The sequence below is a fragment of the Perissodus microlepis genome, chromosome 7 (genome assembly GCF_051167445.1).
Source record: "Perissodus microlepis isolate ML-2025 ecotype Zambia chromosome 7, ASM5116744v1, whole genome shotgun sequence".
Lineage (NCBI taxonomy): Eukaryota > Metazoa > Chordata > Actinopteri > Cichliformes > Cichlidae > Perissodus > Perissodus microlepis.
Window position 1 is genome coordinate 15,259,367 of NC_140467.1, and position 18,926 is coordinate 15,278,292.

Genomic DNA, 18,926 nt, shown 5'->3' on the forward strand with positions numbered 1-18,926 from the left:
TTACCACAGTTTCGCTCAAGTAAATCATATTTGTTGCTATTTTGAGGATAGCCTACATCTAAAGAGACGATTATGAAAGGAGCACAGTAGAAGATGCCCTCATTCAGGGATGTGGTTTGAACAAAATTCTTACTCTAACCATTTACATAACACTTAAAAACAAGGCTTGAGGCAAAACTCTGATTTTTCCCCTACAGCAACAACGTGTGCTACATTTTCATTTTTAAAGGATAATGCAACAGAAACAAATGTTCTCTGTGTTAAAAAATGGAATAGCTAGTTTGGGTCCATGCTGGTGCACAGTGTTGTGAACTGAAATGTTTTTAAAATCACAGAGAGGTTAATACAAAAAAATGTTACCATGTGCTTTCCTTACCCATCAGGCAGCAAAACAAGAATGTTTATGTGCCTGTGGGACTGCCCAGAGCTGTACTCTGTGCTGCTGCTTGTCTCAGTGCGCTCTGATATAAGACTACACAGACACATAAACACATCTACATATGCTTCTGCTTAACTCTCACAGGATGATGTTGGCCTCGCAGCCCAACTCCACTGAGACCAGCCCAACTCCCTATCCAGCCTGGTGGAGTGCACGGGGACACAATCAAAACCTGCAGTTCTGCACTGCCGGCACCCCTCTCAGGATTTCATTGGTCAGACAGATATTAAGCACAGTTGCATGACAGTGTGTGCTACTTCTGTGTGACACAGTGAACCGTGATATTGTTCTGTATGAGAGCCATTAGTGAGAAGGGCTTGCAACAAAAGCCAAAACAGTCTTTGAGGGTTAGCTAAGGTGACGGTATCCTGCAGGCAGAAGCGTTCACGGGAAAGGCAAATTGCCCAAAAGGTCAACATCGAGCCACATCTGACCTCTTTACTAGAGCCACTACTTCATTCAGAGTGCTACTATGTTAACAGTAAAAATACCTGATGGTTAGATTATCCTCACTTAGCTTAAAAGATTGGCTAATTCTGAGCAAGTACCTCAGCTGGAAAACATGTCTACATCAATACAGCCACAGTATCACAAGGCATCCAGTGCTGCCCACTCAACGTCAGGTTTTTGTTGGGGGTTTTTTTGTTTGTTTTTTTATATTTCACAAAGCTGGGAACTTTGTCGCCATGACCACTAAGAATAAAGATCGAAGCGCAGTTTACCATTTCCTTGACCAATAAGAAACCACTGCCCACACAGAGAGCCTGGATGAGATGTCCAAGTGCAAGATGATTAGGGGGAAAACAGTGCGACTCAAATGCATGCAAAAAGGGATGGGGGGGGGAGCTCCATTCATAAGAACAGCAATCCAGCGATGCAATTTTAAAGGCTTCAAGCAGAGAGGAAAAGCCCTCATTTGTCTCCTCGTGTGACATTTTGAAATATTAGATTTTTTGCAAAAGCTTCTGAGGCGCTTTCATCATGCTGCTTTTTGTCTGACTCATACCAGCATCATGAGTTAGGTATTCAATCGCTTGTTGCCTTGCAAGGGCGTGTCAATGAGCATGCATGAACCGAGTAGCGGTATCACTGAGGGAGGGGAAGGGGAAAAAAAACAAACAAAAGAAACCACACACACACAACTCTTCACCATCTACCCTTCCAGCTCAACATGTTCAGCAAATTCAGCAGGCAGAAAGTGGAAAACGCACTTTTAGTTTAGATTTCAATCAGCAACTCTCAGGAGAAAAAGAAGCGAGACTTTCCCCTCAGACAACTAAACACTCACAGCATGACTGTTTATTCATCGTCTACTGAGGGATTGCTGAACTCCGCTTGGGACAAGTCTTGACACACCAATCACTAACGTGACCTCCAGGCGTTAAGCAGGCTCCCACACACTGAGGGATTTTTAATTTCCTACAATGAGGGGCAGCTCTTTAAACACACGTCAAATCAGTAGCCATGCTTCATGTTAATTCATCTTAATTACAATTTCAAGAGAAAGCATAAATGTGGACAGTGTACACTTGCAGAAATTCCTTTCATTTTTATATTACAAACACTGCAGCACACTGAGGTATGCATGCATGTGTCCTCTCTTCTCTTTATAATAAACACAGCTGCTTCTGAGGCATTTCTCAATAAAACACATTAAGATGTCATTCTAATCTGCCAGTATAAGAAGATATTAGTTTGTTGTGGCTTTCAATGCCCAACCACTCTAGTTAAAATGAGTTTCCACCTCTGTCATTAAGCCAATGCCTTAACTCGTTTAAAAATAATAATAAATGTATAACGAAATCCATAAACTTGGAAGACTGCTATTTAAAACCAAGCCAACAAATTTCAGTATAGACTGTGTCGTGTTGAATAACGACAGTAAAATGCTTTTAAGCCGGATAACCAAACAATTATTAGCTGCTCCCAAACATGTACTGGGTGGGGTGCAGCAGCTCAGACGTTCACACAGATAGTTAGGAAGCTAATGTATAGCTAAAAATTAAATACTAACACAGCCTTTTATCCCTATAGCTACAACGCTACGCTAGGAATAGCGTTAAACTTACTGAGGTGGGGTTTGACAGAACTGTTCACCACTTTCAACTTCATTGTCCCCCGGCTGTGGTAGCATACTATTAAAGCTTTTAAGAAAATTGAAATAAACTACTCATACAACAGGAAAAAAAACTAACGGGTGCGAGCAAAATTTAAAAAAAAAAAAACTCAGGAAGGAAAAAAAGGCTTTCCGAGTCATGCAGCGCGTAATGACTTCTATTTTATCTGGCAGTTAACAATTAACTCTCCGAGACGAAAACAAAGCGTGAAGCATCTTAAAGTAAAACTGTAGTTCGTTAAAAAGGAAGAGGAAAAACGGAAAATGTGCCAAAAACACGAGGACGTGTGTGTAACTTACAGCTGGGAGCGGAGCGGTATCCAAAGTTTGCCTCAGAGGGAGACGTTAGCTGCGGTTACAGCGGGCTTTGTGGAGGTTCATCGCAGCGCTCGGCGCTTTCACAGACCCCGGAGCAGCAAACAATCATCAACCGCGCTACCGTAATAACCGGCGCTCACACCAGGGCGCACACGCACATTCTTCTACCGTAATACACAGAGTAGCAAAAGCCCGCCAGAGTGATCTACAGGCCAAAATTTTAAAAGCAAAATAAAGAATGGTTTAATGAGTGTGCTGATCTGTTATTCGCGGTAAGTAAAAACATAAAAAAAAAAACTTGAAAGTATTTTTACTTCATTTGTTTGTGTTTTTTTCCCAAGTTAGTCTTTAACTTAGAAAGGTTAAGTCTAGTAGATGACCAGTGGCTCCCTGTGACTTTGGGAAAAAAAGAGAAATGTGGCATTGACGTAGTTAAAGTACAAAAAAATCATATAAACCCACTGCAGAGTAGTCATATGTGATTAAAGATTATAAGTGCCACCTATAAGTAATTCTGTAAGGCTAAATGTGCTTATAAGACGAAGGAGCTTGAAAAGAAAGCTGCTGGACTTCAGTTTTTTGAAGACATTTCCACCTCCCATCAAAGAAACTTCTAAAGTTCAAGGTCATTGAACTACCATGGCGAGTACACAAACACATGCTTAATAGACTGCTTCAACTTCATTATAAGGCTCATATATTTTGAACCTCCATAAAAATCTTGGGGATGGAGGAAAAAAATTGCTGTTGCCATTTTAATATTACTGTTTTTCAGAATCACAGAGCAATAGCAAATGCTATAAACTAACTATGCAGCCCTTCACTTTCATGCTGTTTACTGGAATTATGCTAAACTGCCTCATCGCCAAAATAGATACCCAAGTAGAGAAAATAGAGTAAAAATGAATGTATGCTCCAGAATAAAGTACACACTATTACTCTCGTCTGAATAAACAGTTTGCACAACTATTTGATCAGAGAACCTTCCTCTCAAAGAAAGGCTCACATAGATTAGCCTGCCCAAAGAATATGCTAGATAAATGGGTTTTTTCCAGTTGTTGAAGACTTTGTGTAAACTCCGAATGTTATTTAAGTGAAAAAAAAAAATCAACACTAAGAAACATAAATAGGCTATACTGTATAGAGCCTATGATAAGAAAGAAATCAGAGAGAAAGTGAGTTGCTTCCTTTGCCTCAAAGTTTCCCCCATATTTATGTTGTGATTCACAGCTTTTCCCCTAGGTTGGGAAATAAAGTAAACACCCCAATCCCAAAAAATTCCCTGCGCACTCACTGATGGCATGCTTCTGCAGAACTATGAACACTTTCATTTTGGTAATAACATTTCTCTGCTCGTACTTTACTCATACTTTACAAGCTATATATGTATACATATGTACAATTTTGCAACCTCCTATTTCCTTATGCTATTTTCACAGCTTACAAGGAAAAAGACAGGTTTATTTGTTTTTATCTTCTGCCTTTGTAACAGCTTCAACAATACTCATCCAGGTGCTAATAAAACACACTGCGAGCTTTGAACAGAGGTGCTGAATTAGTGTTGGAGGAAGTATCTCTGAGGATTTGCCTGATGTAGCTGCCAGAAGTGAAGTAGCACACATTAATCAGACCGGCTTCACGTTGCAACGTAGCCCACACAGATTTCTCTGACAAACAGCACCAGAAACACAGGTTTCTGTACATTTTATTGCAGCACCACGGAAAGACAAAATTAACTGGATGTGTCACTTTAGATGCATATTCCCCCCCCCTTTGTTTTAAAGTCTGTGGCATATCTTTCCATGAAAAATGCCAAGCATCACATTTCTGATTTGTGACTGCTCGCGTAAACTCCAGTTAAACACTGAAAACAGACTCGAAGCCGACGTGAGACAGATATCGTCTTCCATTAATAGCAAAAAATTTTCGCTTAAACACAGCAGGGGGCCCTGCGACAGACTGGCGACCTGTCCAGGGTGTACCCCGCCTCTCGCCCTATGACAGCTGGGATGGGCTCCAGCGCCCCCCGCGACCCTGAAAAGGATAAGCGGACGCGAATGGATGGATGGATGGATGGACACAGCAGGGTGTTTGCGTTAACTAGTAATCGCAGTCATGGAAAACATCTCTGCAGATCAGATTTATTTCTGTGGCATTTTTGCTCGCCTGATTATTGCACACACACGCACGCAGTTCCACGGTTCAGCCGGATATTGGTTACAGTCACATTTGACACTGAGCAGTGACAGGACTGGTTGTTACAGGTAAATGGAAGAAGATGGTAGGTGTTGGAGTGAGCAGATTGGTGTGAGAGGACTGAAGATATGGGCACATAATGAGGGAGAGGACACTGATGGAAAGCCACAACGGGTTGAAATGGAGATTTTTCTCTTTTATCCTGTCCATTTTTCAGTGCGTGCCATTTTTAGCCTGCAGACACGGGAATGCAAGAATGTTCTGTGTGCAATTTGAGCAATGAACAAGAGAATATGGGCTCTAAGAAAAGGGGCTGGTATGGGGGAGGCATGTGTGCTTTGTCTTCACCCACACTCAAACCTGTCAAACAAACAACACTCTTCTTACACCCCCAATGTGTAGCGAACCAATCAGGTTCCAGTATCACAAAACTCAATGTTTCTGCCTCCTGCCAACTCTTTTCCATATGGGATTGACTGGAACAAGGTGTTTGATGAATGTGGATAAAGGCACGGGGCTTTAAAACCTATCTTGTTTTCTCTCACTGATTTTAAAATGTAGGGTTCACGTCAACAAAGCAATTGGGATAGCAACGGGAAGAGAAACAGTTTTCTGTTTTCACTGAAGATAAAAAGATTAAAACAAAACATATATTCTGTAATCCTGGAAAATCAGGGTTTGTAGCCGAGACAGCTCGATTTCTTTACTAAACAAGAGGATACAAGGCTAACAAGATTCATTAACAATGATGGGGCACACATGGTCCAGATAACAAATCCTTAAAGACTAGACTTAGGCCATAAGCATCATATACTAAACACCTCAACAGCCCCAGGTAACATTGGGGTCTTGTTATCAGCTCTCTTCCAGGCACCCTACGTCCTCATCTAATCAAGTCTGACAGCCTCTCGGGCATTAGTCCTAAATTCTCCTGCTGTGCTTCATCTCACTTCATGTCCTACGATTCCAGGGTGTTTTAAAAAGCACAATGACTCCTCGCATATGGTAATCCTGTTCCCTTAAAAATGTATGAAGAGATTCCAAAAAAATAAAAAATAAATCTTCCTTTCCCCTTAATCCTTCCCTTTTTCTATAGCGAGCAGGATATGCTGTTAAGGAGCAATGCTGTGATGGGCTATTTGCTTTATTTTGAGGCAAGCATCGCAACAGGAAAACTGTGCAAAATCAATGAGAACAGTGACTTCCTGAAAAAGAGCCAATACTGTCCACAGCCAATAATGAAAGCTGAAAGATATGATGAAGAAGACAATGAAAAAAGGAAGAGGTGATATGATATGTGAACTTTTCGAGCAAATGTACTGGAAGTTATTGATTCTGGTAGATAAAACCTCCTTGTTTTTAGAAGCAATACCCGATATTTCTAATTATTAATACAACTGTCCCGGTCTCCTCTTTCTTGTATAACAAATATGAGGGTTGGAGAGGTTTCTGCTGGTTTGGATGTTTATCAGAGAGACTGTCTCATGAGGCTCGACTTCAGTCCAATAGCTGCTCAAAAGTGAAAAGAGGCAAAGGTCAAGTATTAGTTAAATGCAGTTTTGCGCTACAGTGCCTCTTCCCCACCCATTCTCTCTGCTTACAAGCTTGTTGACCCCTCTCCCACCAGGTTGGACCAGCACACAGCGAGTTAATCATTTCCTTGGCTCATTCTTTCCTTTCAGATTAATCATTATTTTCTCTATCTGATCCTGGCGTGAATTGGAAGAACCTATAAATTCAATAATAATCAGGTCATAAGCTGAATTACTGCTCCACTGAATAGTGTCCACACAACAAGGTGACAGAGAAGAAAAAGAGAAATGCTGGAGCAGTTATCATTGGAGTACACAGATGAGGTATTCCAAAAAGCCAGAGATCTGCAGCCAATGAGATTACACAACAGAGTTCATTTAAAAAGACTTCAAGCACATGGAAATAATGTTTTGATACAAAAATGAACGCTCGGTGTGCTGTATTGTGCTGCTGCTGGGGGGGGGGGATCCAACTAAATATTTAAGCTTCACTTCTTATGGAAACAATAGGGTTCCCTCTTTCAAGTGTAATTAAATTTCCTCTTTACTCCAGCCAAGAGCTATTTTGAGACTCGTGTGCCTATTTGTTCCAAGAAGGATAAAATATTAGGGAAAAAAAGGTCTAATTTAGATTTAATGTGATGATGAAACACATTTTCTATGATGTATGAAACGAGCTGAGCAATTACCCAAGAGTGTTAGGAAAAAATTGAAAAAAAAAAACAACAAACAAGAAAAATGGGTTCTTTCATTTTAGGTGCCTACACATCTCACCGGTAAGAAATGCTAATAACTTAATTAAAAACAGATTAATTCTAATTAATTCCAGTTTGAAATGAAAAGAGGTGTTGACTGTGCCAGCTGAATGGCTGGACTCAAAGCTTACAAAAACCAACAGTGTTTGAACCTTTTAAAGCAATGAATGCAGGTATAAAAGATATTTTTAAGTCTTAAAATATCAATATTTGTTCAGTTTAGGGGGAATAAAGCCAGGGCTGTGCAGTGTTTTCTAATGGATCAACACGCTCATCACCTTCTAGGATGAGTATATGACTTCCTGCACACAGCTACATGCGTTGTTTACTTAATATTTCATCATTAAGGTAGAAAACTGCTTGGTGGATCATTTCACAGGCGATGTCGGCAGATTTCGCCACTCCTTCCAAAAGCACAGAGGATAAATGAACACCAATGCGGCATGCACGGAAACGGAGAGCCGTTTAAATATTTTATTAGGCCACTTTTGTTTTGCTGGTAGGCTACAACACAGTGTTTAACGAGATACCACTTTGTTGAGACTAGACCAAAATACTTTGGAAAATACTGCACGGATAGAGTGACTGGAAATTTTAGACAGGCAAGCCACCCCCTTCCTGCTCACTTTGATGACTGCTTCACGTTTCATGTCAGCCCACCACGATAACTCCGCTGTTTAGAAAAATGTCTCCACAGCTCTTAGCCACCTACGTGCTTGTCCTAAAGTTTACACATAGCCAAAGTTGAGCAACATATTTTAGGAATATTTAATTTTTTCTAAAAAAGCATAACAAAAACTAACAATGTTTAGTGTCAAGTAAGATCAGGTATTTAAATATATCCGTTGAAAATGTGCATCTTTCAGCAAAACATTAAAACTGACAGGTCATTCGATAACCTGGGTTATCTCCTCTCAGTGCAATGTTCTGTTGGGAAACCTTGGATCCTGGCACTCATGTGGATGTAACCACCCATGGAAGGGAAAACTACACAAAAACAGTTTGAAAACTTCAGTGGTTCATGGATGTAGTGAAGGAAGATGCTACGGATCAGGTGAGATGAAGGCAGAGGATCTGCCTGATGACCCCCCTAAAGAAATCAGCCAAAATAAGAGAAGGGGACCAAGTTGTTGACTTTGCCTCAGAACTACCTGACCTGTCTACAGAGGTCACATCCAGCTCAGAAGATCAGCTACCAATGTCAGGCTATTCCAACAGGGGTCATAAGTGCTTTGAGGGCATGAGGACTTGGGTAATATGACAAAATGAATGGTTTTAATGTTATCGCCGATTGGTGCATGGTCACCGCATAATCCATGTATTATTTCACCAATATCACTGGGAGATGGTTAATGGTTCATGTTATTATTTAGTTCAAAGCACCGCGGAGCCACTAATGTAGCCATAGAGTAACTCGCCTGCATGAGCACACACAACATTAATGTGTCATTTCAATATCAAACAGCTGTTAGCAGCTAATAGGTTGAATTGTCAACAAGTGAAAGTGCTTGGATGATAAATGTATGCAGGAAAGAAGGAAATAATGTAGCCCTCCATCAGCAATCAGTGAGCATTTGATTAAGACCAAATAAAAGTATAAAATATGTGTCGGTGAGACACCAGTGAGGCAAGAAGATAAGAGCGAGCAGCAGAATGTAGCAGATTTAAAACATTTTTTTTATAAAAGTCCAGCCTGGCGCCCACGATGAACTTTTAAAGTTGGAGGGATGAATAGGAACAGACCTGCAAGCTTCGATCTGGTGCCGTGAGTGTCTGAACAAGGTTTTCTTTGTCAGAGTTCACACCTCAGCAAACACTTCACAGTTCAGTTCCGTCCTGTTTGAATCAGTAGGAAAGTGGCATTTTGCCTCTGTCCACAAACAAACGTGTAAAGTTGCATTCCATCTTACTTAAGCTCAGAAAGTAAACGCTTTCAAAAAAATCTGCATTTCAGGAACACAATAGTCAGTAGAACCTTTAAGTCTCCAACAGGCCCAAATTGGGCCTTGAAATACAGCTGAGCAGGGTTCAGACAACCTCTACTCATCAAAGATGTTCTCATGTAAAGGCACACATTGATTTGTTCTGTACCCTGCTGACGGGGCGGGCGTTTTATTGATGAGGATAGAGAAGACTCGGGAAACTGTATCTTTCTTTCCTCTCCAACAGGAGGTGAAATAAGATCCAGGCTGACACTCTGCAGGTCCCTTTGCTGCCTGGTGGAATATATGACAGCTCTCCAAGGATAAAGAGGGACAGGAGACTTATCATATACTTCGGTTCGCTCCCTGCAGTTCTTTATGCGCAGGTCAGGATGCTCCTTTGGAGCAGAGTAAAAACTAAAGGCAAAGTCCATGCAGGCTGCTGCTGCTGCTGGGTCAAACCATATTTGGAAATAGTTCTGAGTCTGTATAAACCTCAACAGAATGGAATATATTTCTTTTTTTTTCCAGTAAAAGCATGTCAAATCAAATTTCAAGCGCTTTAAAACTACGGAAGCTGGCAGGGAAACAATAACTGTCTTGATATCAAGAAACAATGCTGCATGAATAATAGAAAAATACACAAAAACATGAATGTTTACTCGTGGCTTGGTTCTGTGGGTTGCAGTGTAAATATGTGCTTTGTCCTTCAGAGTGAAATATCTCAGCAAATATTGCACAGACATTTGTGGTGTCTCCCTCTCTAGGTTTAGATCCACACATAAAAAACATCCCACTGTGATCAGCCTGAGCACTTTATGTTTTACTGCAACCGTCCAATGTCTTCATGCTAACGTGCTAAACTTAGATGGTGCTTGGAACAAAAAAAAGACTAGCTGCAGAACATCAACACATTCAGATTATGACCGTGAGCTTTTTAAGCTTAGAATCTTATCCTTAAGGAGCAGCTATTGGGACTTTCTTATATGCAGAAACATGAAATAAAAAGATATTTTGTGCACCTGCTGAAGTGCAATAAAATCTACCCATGCAGTTTGATGCTGCCACGCTAGTTCTGGCCAGCTCGTTCTCCTTTGTAGAGGTGATTTTTATTCATTCTCAGGTATATAAATGACAGGCAGGGATGGAAGAACGTGGGCTAAGAATGTATTCAGCTGTGACCAGCCAGCTGCCCTCGGGGACACAGACATTATTCACATTTCACCAAGAGGCTAAATTTGAGATGTGAATAAATCACTCAAGTCAGCAAAAGCTCGGAGGAGATAAATGAGAGTGTGAAGAGGAAGCAAGAGCGAGCGAACTGTGAGAATTCATAATGGGCCAAAAGATATTTGAAGGGGGAGAAATAGCAGAAATAGCAGGAGAGGTGAAGATTTCATTCTAATGAGCTTGCTTCATTTTAAGAATTGATTATACATCTGCGTATTACAAAGACAAATACTCCACAGTCCACTGAATGGTAGCTGTTGAAAGGCCAGACTTAACGTGATCTGTTTGCAATATGTGAATTATTGCTTTTCATATAGACAGCCATAATGTCATGATTCATATCGAATATTTCCGTCTGCAGGCTCACTAAGCAACATGCCAATTACCTAGAAAACTGGAAGCTGTTCGCCTCCATCAGCGATAGAAAAACATCCCGGCTAGTTGAAAGAAGGCTCCGGAGGCAGGCAGGAGGAAATAAAAATGGTGATTGAGGATGTATTGCTTTTACACTTCCCAAAAAAAGAGGCCTGATTGCACTGGGCAGAGCTGATGGCTTCATCTCCCGGTCACAATGCTGCTATGTGTAGAAATGTCAAACTTTTTTTCATCCACAGCATCTCTTACCGCCTGTCAATCTGCTTCGAGTGAAGAGCTCTCATAGCTGACATTTTGATGGTGTAGGTGTGAGATAAATGTGATAATACTTGTGATAATACTCCCAGATTTCCCATTAAGAGTTATGTTCGTGTAATCAACGAGCGTTTGCGTGTATTGATTGTTTCGTTTACTGTAACTGATTTATCATAGCTGATATAACCCTGCATGTTGTTCCCCAAAGTACTTTAAAACATTATTAGACCAAATGCAAAGCAACCAGCGGGTGAGCGCCAGACTGCAGAAACCAGTACCTAAAATGTCTACAGACACACTGGCCTGTCTGCCTTTTAATAACATGCTTTTGTCCAGCTGTAACATGTTTAGAATTTTGATATTTTGGGTAATATGCTGAATTCCTCGCCAGGAGTTAGAGGGGATTCAGACTGAAATAGCCCTGCAAGGATGGTTTGTTGCTTAAAGATGATTTGTGTGGTAGTAGAGTCAAAGTAATGTGCTTAATAGCTTGAAATGAGCATAATAAGGGATCAGCCTTCACATTTTAATTCTTAAACTCTACAGCTGTAACTTTTCTTGTGTCGCAGTTCAACATCATCTGTATCATGTTTCACTGGATCTTGGTGCAACCGCACAGTTCAATCACTCTCAGAAACACGCAGGGTTTTTCCGTTTGTTTGTTTGTTTGTTTTATTCTTCTCCCTTTAAGTCAATTTTCCCCTAATTGGTTGCCTCAGGGAAATAGGAGGTTTGTACACAGGGTGGGTGGAGCTTAGCTGTGTGACAGAGATTACTTTTTCTGCTCTGTTTGACATCAAAAAGAACCAAGAGCTACATCTCAAACTCTAGACGCCTCTGTTGGCATATTAAATGTTAAAGTTCAGAACCGTACAATATCTTTTTCTTTAGAAAAATATTGAATAAGTATAGTTTGTTTTGAATGGCTACCAGGAAAAAGCCTCTTCTCTCTATAACAAAAAAAACAAAACATGGCAGCATGACTTAGGTTTGCAAAGCTGCGTCTAAACAAACCACTAGACCTCTGACACAATGTCCTTTGGACAGACGAGACAGAGTGGAGATGTTTGGATATAATGCACAGCACCATGTTTGGCAAAAACCAAGCATAGCACAAAGATTTCATACCATCTGTTGAACACTGTGGTAGAGGGGTGATGATTTGGGCTTGTTTTGCAGTGACTGGACTTGGGTACCATGCAGTCTTTGAGCTGACCGTGAACTCCTTTGTATGCCAAAGTATCCTAGAGCCAATGTGAGGCCACCTGCCCAGCAGCTAAAGCTTGGTAGAATTTGGATCCTGCAACAAGACAATGATCCTGAGGACGGCAGCAGAATGGCTAAAAAAAAAAAGAGAAAAGAATCAAACTGTTACAATGGCACAGGCACAAAATCCAAACATCAACCTGAGCTGTGCATAAAGGAATGTCTGCAAATCTCACGAAACATAATCATCAAAAAATACCTCCACATGTAAAATACTGATAACATTTTCCAGTTTTAAGTCCTGTGAAAACTTTCTGAAATGATCTGAAAGTCTGGCTTATGTCTAATATCAGCATGTACCACTACATAGCTGTACAATACAAAAGCGTAATCAGTCCAACAGGTTTTTGCAGCTCTGGAAAGTGACTCCTGTTGTATTGTTCATCACAAAAATTGTCACGTAAAGAATAGAAACACGACATTCCAGGAGGTATGAATGGGCACAGGTATAATCCAAGCACCTGGAAGCAGATTGCTGCACAGCCCACATTGCAATTAGCTGCAGCAAAAGTTAGCCAAGTTACACTTGTTGCCTGATGACACTGCATTATTTCATCAAAGGCTTTCGTACACTGCTGTGTCAACAGACTGGGTCCTATTCTAATGAATAAATGCATTTTTATGCAGGGCTTGAGTCAGTCTGCAAATCAGTGCAGTCTCATTTGTTCACTACAGCCAGTGACCAGACTGCTTAGCAAAGCAAATAAACTGGAAGTAGTGGGCTGCAGCTTGCCTCTTCCACAAAATAGCAAAATACACAAATGTATACAATCTCTGAAGTATGAATTTTATAAATAATAACAATTTTAGAATTTGTTATAAAGTTCTTTTTAAAGTTGAAAGCAGTCAATGCCAATACCTTCCAGGCCTCTGCCTTCTAAATTTATATACTCAAACACATCCTTGCCAGATTTTAAATGTTAAAAATCAATCACATGGAAATATCCATAAAGTTAGAATAAGATTAGGTGCCAAAGGTTAGACTCATGAAGTGAAATCTGCCTTTTAAACTCTCTTATATCCAGGGTCTGGTTTTCTGTTTGCTCTGAAGTATGTGGTGCCATCACGCCAAGATCTAAAGAGCTCTCCAAGGATACTTGAGTCTGGCAAAGACTTTTAAAAGATCGCCAAATTATTTCAAATAAATCAATATAGATTTCAGTCATCATGCAAAATTAGCCCAAGACCAGACTGATGGAAAAAGAAGTTTCCAGGAACCTCAAAATTTCACAAGACTAGAGGTTACTCTTACAATGTTTGGTGTCAAAGTGCATTTTTGTTTAACAAGAAAGAAACTGGATGAGTCTAAACTGTTTGGGAGGTGCGCCAGGGCAAAAAATAACTGCTGTCAAAACATGAAGATTAGAAGAAAAGGAAGAAAAATATGTTAAAAACCCGACGCTTTAGAAAACTTCTTTGGACAGACAAATTTTAAAAGTGTTTGGGCACAGTGACAGGAAATAAACTAATATAATTTGAGGCCAGTTTGGTGCTGCCTCTTTGCCTCAGGGACTGGACAGCCTGCAGTCATTTATTCATCTGTGAATTTTGTCATATCAAGTCGTGCTTAAAAATAACGAGGCTGTCTGTCTGAAAGATGAAGCTGAAGCAGAAGTGGAGCTTTCAACAGGATTATAAGCACACTAGAAAATCCACCAAGAAAAGCATCAAAAAGAATAAATGGAGGGTCATGAAATTGTGTTGAAATGCTTTGTTGGGAATTAAAATGCAAGAATACAACACCCTTAAAACATCAAACTTGCAGGTGAGGGGATCTTTAAAGCAGGATTGGTCAAAGTGTCCAGTTAACTGATGTCATGGAGCCATTAAAAAGGCAAGAAGTGCAAGAAGTAAGGATAAAAGGTACAAACCTGCTTCCAATTTCCATGGATACTCTTACTTTTTACATGACTTCATGATGCAGGTCATAGGAGTCCATGTCTGTGATTGAAATAGCAAATTATAAAAGGTCACTCATCTAAGACATGGAAGCACAGGCTAATCATCACTGACATCATTAAGAAACACTCGGTCTTTGACTGTCATATTAATGAATTAACAGTAGTGGAGACATTTTTATTTGTGAATGTAGTCCTAGACAGTCAACAATTAACCCAATACAGGAAACATAAAACAGTAGAAAGACACAGAAGGTCTGTTTCTCTGTGTCTGAGTATGGAACAGCCAGCTTTGGTCAGAACAAGACACACTTCTAGAGGTTAAAGCAGAGACATCAAGAGCCACTCCTGTTTCTGCTGCTGGAAATGAAGTTGATTAAGATTAAGTACCAAGAACAGCCTCATCTCTGCAAATACTGTTTAATTAAATGCTAATAAGGTCAGTGCAGTGTGCCAAAGGACAACAGATGGACAAAAAGAGCCAAAAAGTTTATAAAGGAGCACAGATGGTTGGAAAGAAAATCTGTCCAACTCTTCGCCGACTGACGGTTCAATGAAGTGTAATTATCATCATGGATTAAACCCAGCACATTTGGCACTCCATATGAAGACAATATTCTTCTTCTTAGCATAATATAGGGATTATCTTTCAATAAAGCCAGCGATGAAGGGGAGTAAAATGTAAAATGAGACACAATGCTGTATCACAACAGAAAGCAATAATAAATAAATATGTATAAGGGACAGCATGTATACAGAGTTTTGGGCAGAGTTTTCATACATGCACTTTGGGGTTTGTTTTGTTTTGCTCCAGGACAGTTGGACATGAAAAGTGGAGAAGGCAGAAATACAGGTTGAGGTCAGGCCAGTCAAGTTTTTCCACACCAAACTCACTCATCTATGTCTTTATGGACCTTGCTTCATCCACTGGTTATATCATGTTATGTTGGAACAGGAAAGGGCCGTCCCCAAACTGTTCCCACAAAGTTGGAAGCGTGAAATTGTCCAAAATGTCTTGGTATGCTGAAGGATTAGGAGTTCCTTTCACTTGAACTAAGGGGTCAAGCCTGAAAAACAAACCCACATCTTAATCCACTCTCCACCAGATTTATACTTATATTTAATGCAGTCAGACAAGGAAACCGCCAAACCCAGACTCATCTGTTAGATTGCAGGAGTAGAGAAGCATGATTTGTCACTCCAGAGAACACGTCTCTACTATGAGTCCAGTGTTAGCATACGTTACAGCACTGCGTTGACTCTTGACATTGTGCTTGGTGATATAAGGCTGCGATGGAGCTGCTTGGCCATGGAAACCCAGTCCATGAAGCTCTCTACGCACTGTTCTTGAGCTAATAAACAAAGTGGAAGCTAATTCCCAATCGCTTCCAATTAACAGCTGAAGGGTATGAGAGCAATTGTGTGACTCGCAATTGTGACAAAACAACCAAAAATTAAGAATTTTTAATCTCAGAGTTAGAAATTATAACAGGCAGCAACATGTAACTAAATAAAACATCAAGTATACTGAACGTCAACCTCTCGAGACAGCCTGAATCCTTTCTACTAACACGTCCTTGAACGAGACACTGAATCCCAGTCACTTCCTGAGGCTCAGTCTGAGCCTCTGACCTGTATTCTGACCTTCCTGTTGAGGGGCAAAGTGAAAGAGCAGCAGGACACATATATAAATAAACTATGTGAAAGATACTGCTGATATTCTGAGTGATCATAGACTGGGAGAGTGGGACGGTAGGTCGGATGAGGAGACAAACTGGCACCGCAGCTGACAACAAAAAGAGGGTAACTAATGGTGCTGCTGTTTCTTTGTAATCTGCTACCATGTCAATCGTTGAAGACAGAAATAAATTTACATTATAAAGAATCTTATTGTTTGCCATTTGAGTGTCTGCACTGTGCGTGATTCTTAATTCGCCACAGAATACAGAATAAAAATGTTCTTTGTACATTTCCATCATAGTGACCAGCCATGCAAACAGATGTGAGATTTGGATTTTTATCACTCGCCCAGCCCTGCCTGTCGGACAGATGCAGCGATAGACTTTCTCATAAAAGTCGTAAGGCGTTCATTCTGTAGAAAGTAAATTGATTTGCCTGGGGAAAGGTGAAGGAAGAAAATGGGCACGCCACTCAACAATAGGCTCGGCATTTCTTGTGTCTCAGATTTCCATGAACTGTTCCAAGCCTGGCAGATGACCAAGTCAGACACGTAAGTATCCCAGCTCACCTGAGCTCACCAAGTGTTGCCATGCCAACAGAAGACATGGCCACATGGGTAATGTACAGACCGCACCAACCACTGGTCATACTTGCACATTACGTTTTTATAGTTACAAAAATTCTATGGTTAAAATCTACACAGAAAAACACAACACAGAAAAAAATGTTTTGGGGGAATGTGTGTAACTCATTAAAGAGATATTAAAGAGATATGTGACCAGTATTCTGCCTATGATGTTTCCTTAGCAGGTACTAAATTTATATCCTGAGATAAAGAGATCATAACATATCAAACCATGGTTTATTTGATAGTCACACCCTGACTTTTTTCATGGGAATTAAAAAGGTAAGTGCACTTCATTAACTGATCATTAGCAGGAAAGACATCAACAATAATCTGAGAAACAATTGTTGCTGCCCATCAATTTGGGAATCCACAAGTGGGGGACATTCAAGACAACTGCCAATCTTTGTAAGAGTTCCAGACTTCCCAGCAAATTCACCCCAAGGTCAGACTGTACAAACCTTCAAAAAACCCAGCAGCTACATCTCAGACTCTATGGGCTCAATTTACCTTGCTGAATGTTGAGGTTCATGGCAGTAAAAGATTGAACAAGCAGTCTTTTTTTAATTGTACTAGAGAAAGACTTGCCTCTCAAAAAAGAAGCTGCATCTGAACAAAGCACTTCTGGAAGAATGTCTTTGGGACAGATAAGAGAAAAGCGGAGATGTGTGGACATAATGCAGTGCTACATCTCATACCAACTGTAAAGCACGGTGGTGAATGGGTGATGATTTGCACTTGTTTTGCGGCAACAGGGTCTGGCCACCTTGAGATCACTGAGTTGACCATTAACTCCCGTGTTTAGTACTCTAGAGTCAATGTGAGGTCATCTGACTGACAGTTAAAGCTTTGCCTAAAGTAGGTCAAGGAACAGAAGAAAGGACAGAAATGAAGCAGCAAATATACAACAGAATGGCGGAAAAGAAAATAATCAAGGTCTTGCAATGGTCCAGTAAAGGGAGACTCAGAATATAATTACTTCAAGTTATTGCTGCTAAAGGTGGTTACACAAGTTACTGAATTGTGGGGTGCACTTGTATTATGACTGCACATCTAGTTCAAAGTAGTTGGACCATTTTGTTAAAATAAAAATGATTTAAAGGTGACTTATTATAGTCATTTACATCGTGATATTTATTTAGAGTAGCTTTGCATGATGGACAGATCAAAACCTTTAGAGGAGTCACAATAACTACCTTCTGTCTGAAAATTTGGTCACATAATATGAACAGTTTTCATTGTAACAGAATAAAAACAGTAACAGAGCAGAATTAAATACAATTTTAAACACAAGAATGAGTTCTTTAAGGTTAGCTTGATTCTTAGGATAAGACTATTTTTTGTAGTTATGCTCTAGTCTTTGCACATCACTGACAGGCACTAGAGTAGCCAGTAATGCATTCAATTAAAAAGAAGTTTATTCAGCCTGTTTGAAGGAAAACATCAGATCAAAGACTTTTTTTAACGAGCACCCCATGACACACGTGTCTTCAAAACTGAAATTTAGTATCTTTGGCTACAGTAGCTAAATTTTTTAAATATAAAATAATCAGAGTATTTGATAGATGGATTAGAAAGCACAGCTGCACCATGAGAACATTTCTGTTGTAAATGGTAAATGGTAAATGGCCTGTATTTATATAGCGCTTTACTAGTCCCTAAGGACCCCAAAGCGCTTTACATATCCAGTCATCCACCCATTCACACACTGGTGATGGTAAGCTACATTGTAGCCACAGCCACCCTGGGGCGCACTGACAGAGGCGAGGCTGCCGGACACTGGCGCCACCGGGCCCTCTGACCACCACCAGTAGAGAATAATTTTTGCATCCAGATTGTTAGAAGAGTGTTTGATAATTGAGGAAAAACCTTGAGGACAACAGTGAGTTCTGTTTCTCTGTGATTCATATTGAAAGGTTATACATAGGAAGTGTAAAGAAAAACCATAGAGACACCTAATTATGCCATGTTACTGTACCATAGATGTAGATTTTCATATGCTCCAGGGAGCTACAGTATCCCTATCAGTATAATGAGAGTGTTTGACTTATCTTGAACCAAGAGGTAAAGGTCGACTCAGGCACATTGCCCCATGAAAAATGCAAATTGAAGTGGTTACTGGTCCTAGCTCAGTAAATGAGGCAATTTGTGCTGCACGGTCCTATTATTTCCAGTTCCACAAAGAACAACCTTTGATGTGACCTAGAACAAATTTAAATGTTACCAAATATCAAACTTTGAAAACGAGCTTGTTTAACTTTTAAGGGGGCTAGCACAAGGTCACCAGCAGATAAAAAACAAAAAGAGAGAGAGAGACAC

At 40.2% G+C, this 18,926-nt stretch overlaps 1 protein-coding gene across 1 annotated transcript in view; it reads right to left on the reverse strand.

Annotated features, from left to right (window-relative positions):
- The window catches only part of LOC146382820 (tumor protein p53-inducible protein 11-like), a 40,214-nt gene extending 37,226 nt beyond the window's left edge, over nt 1-2,988 (reverse strand). The window contains exon 1 of the mRNA XM_084933752.1: nt 2,856-2,988. The gene's annotated coding sequence lies outside the window, so the exon portion shown is untranslated. The remainder of the gene's footprint in view (nt 1-2,855) is intronic.
- Between the last annotated feature and the right edge of the window lie 15,938 nt (nt 2,989-18,926).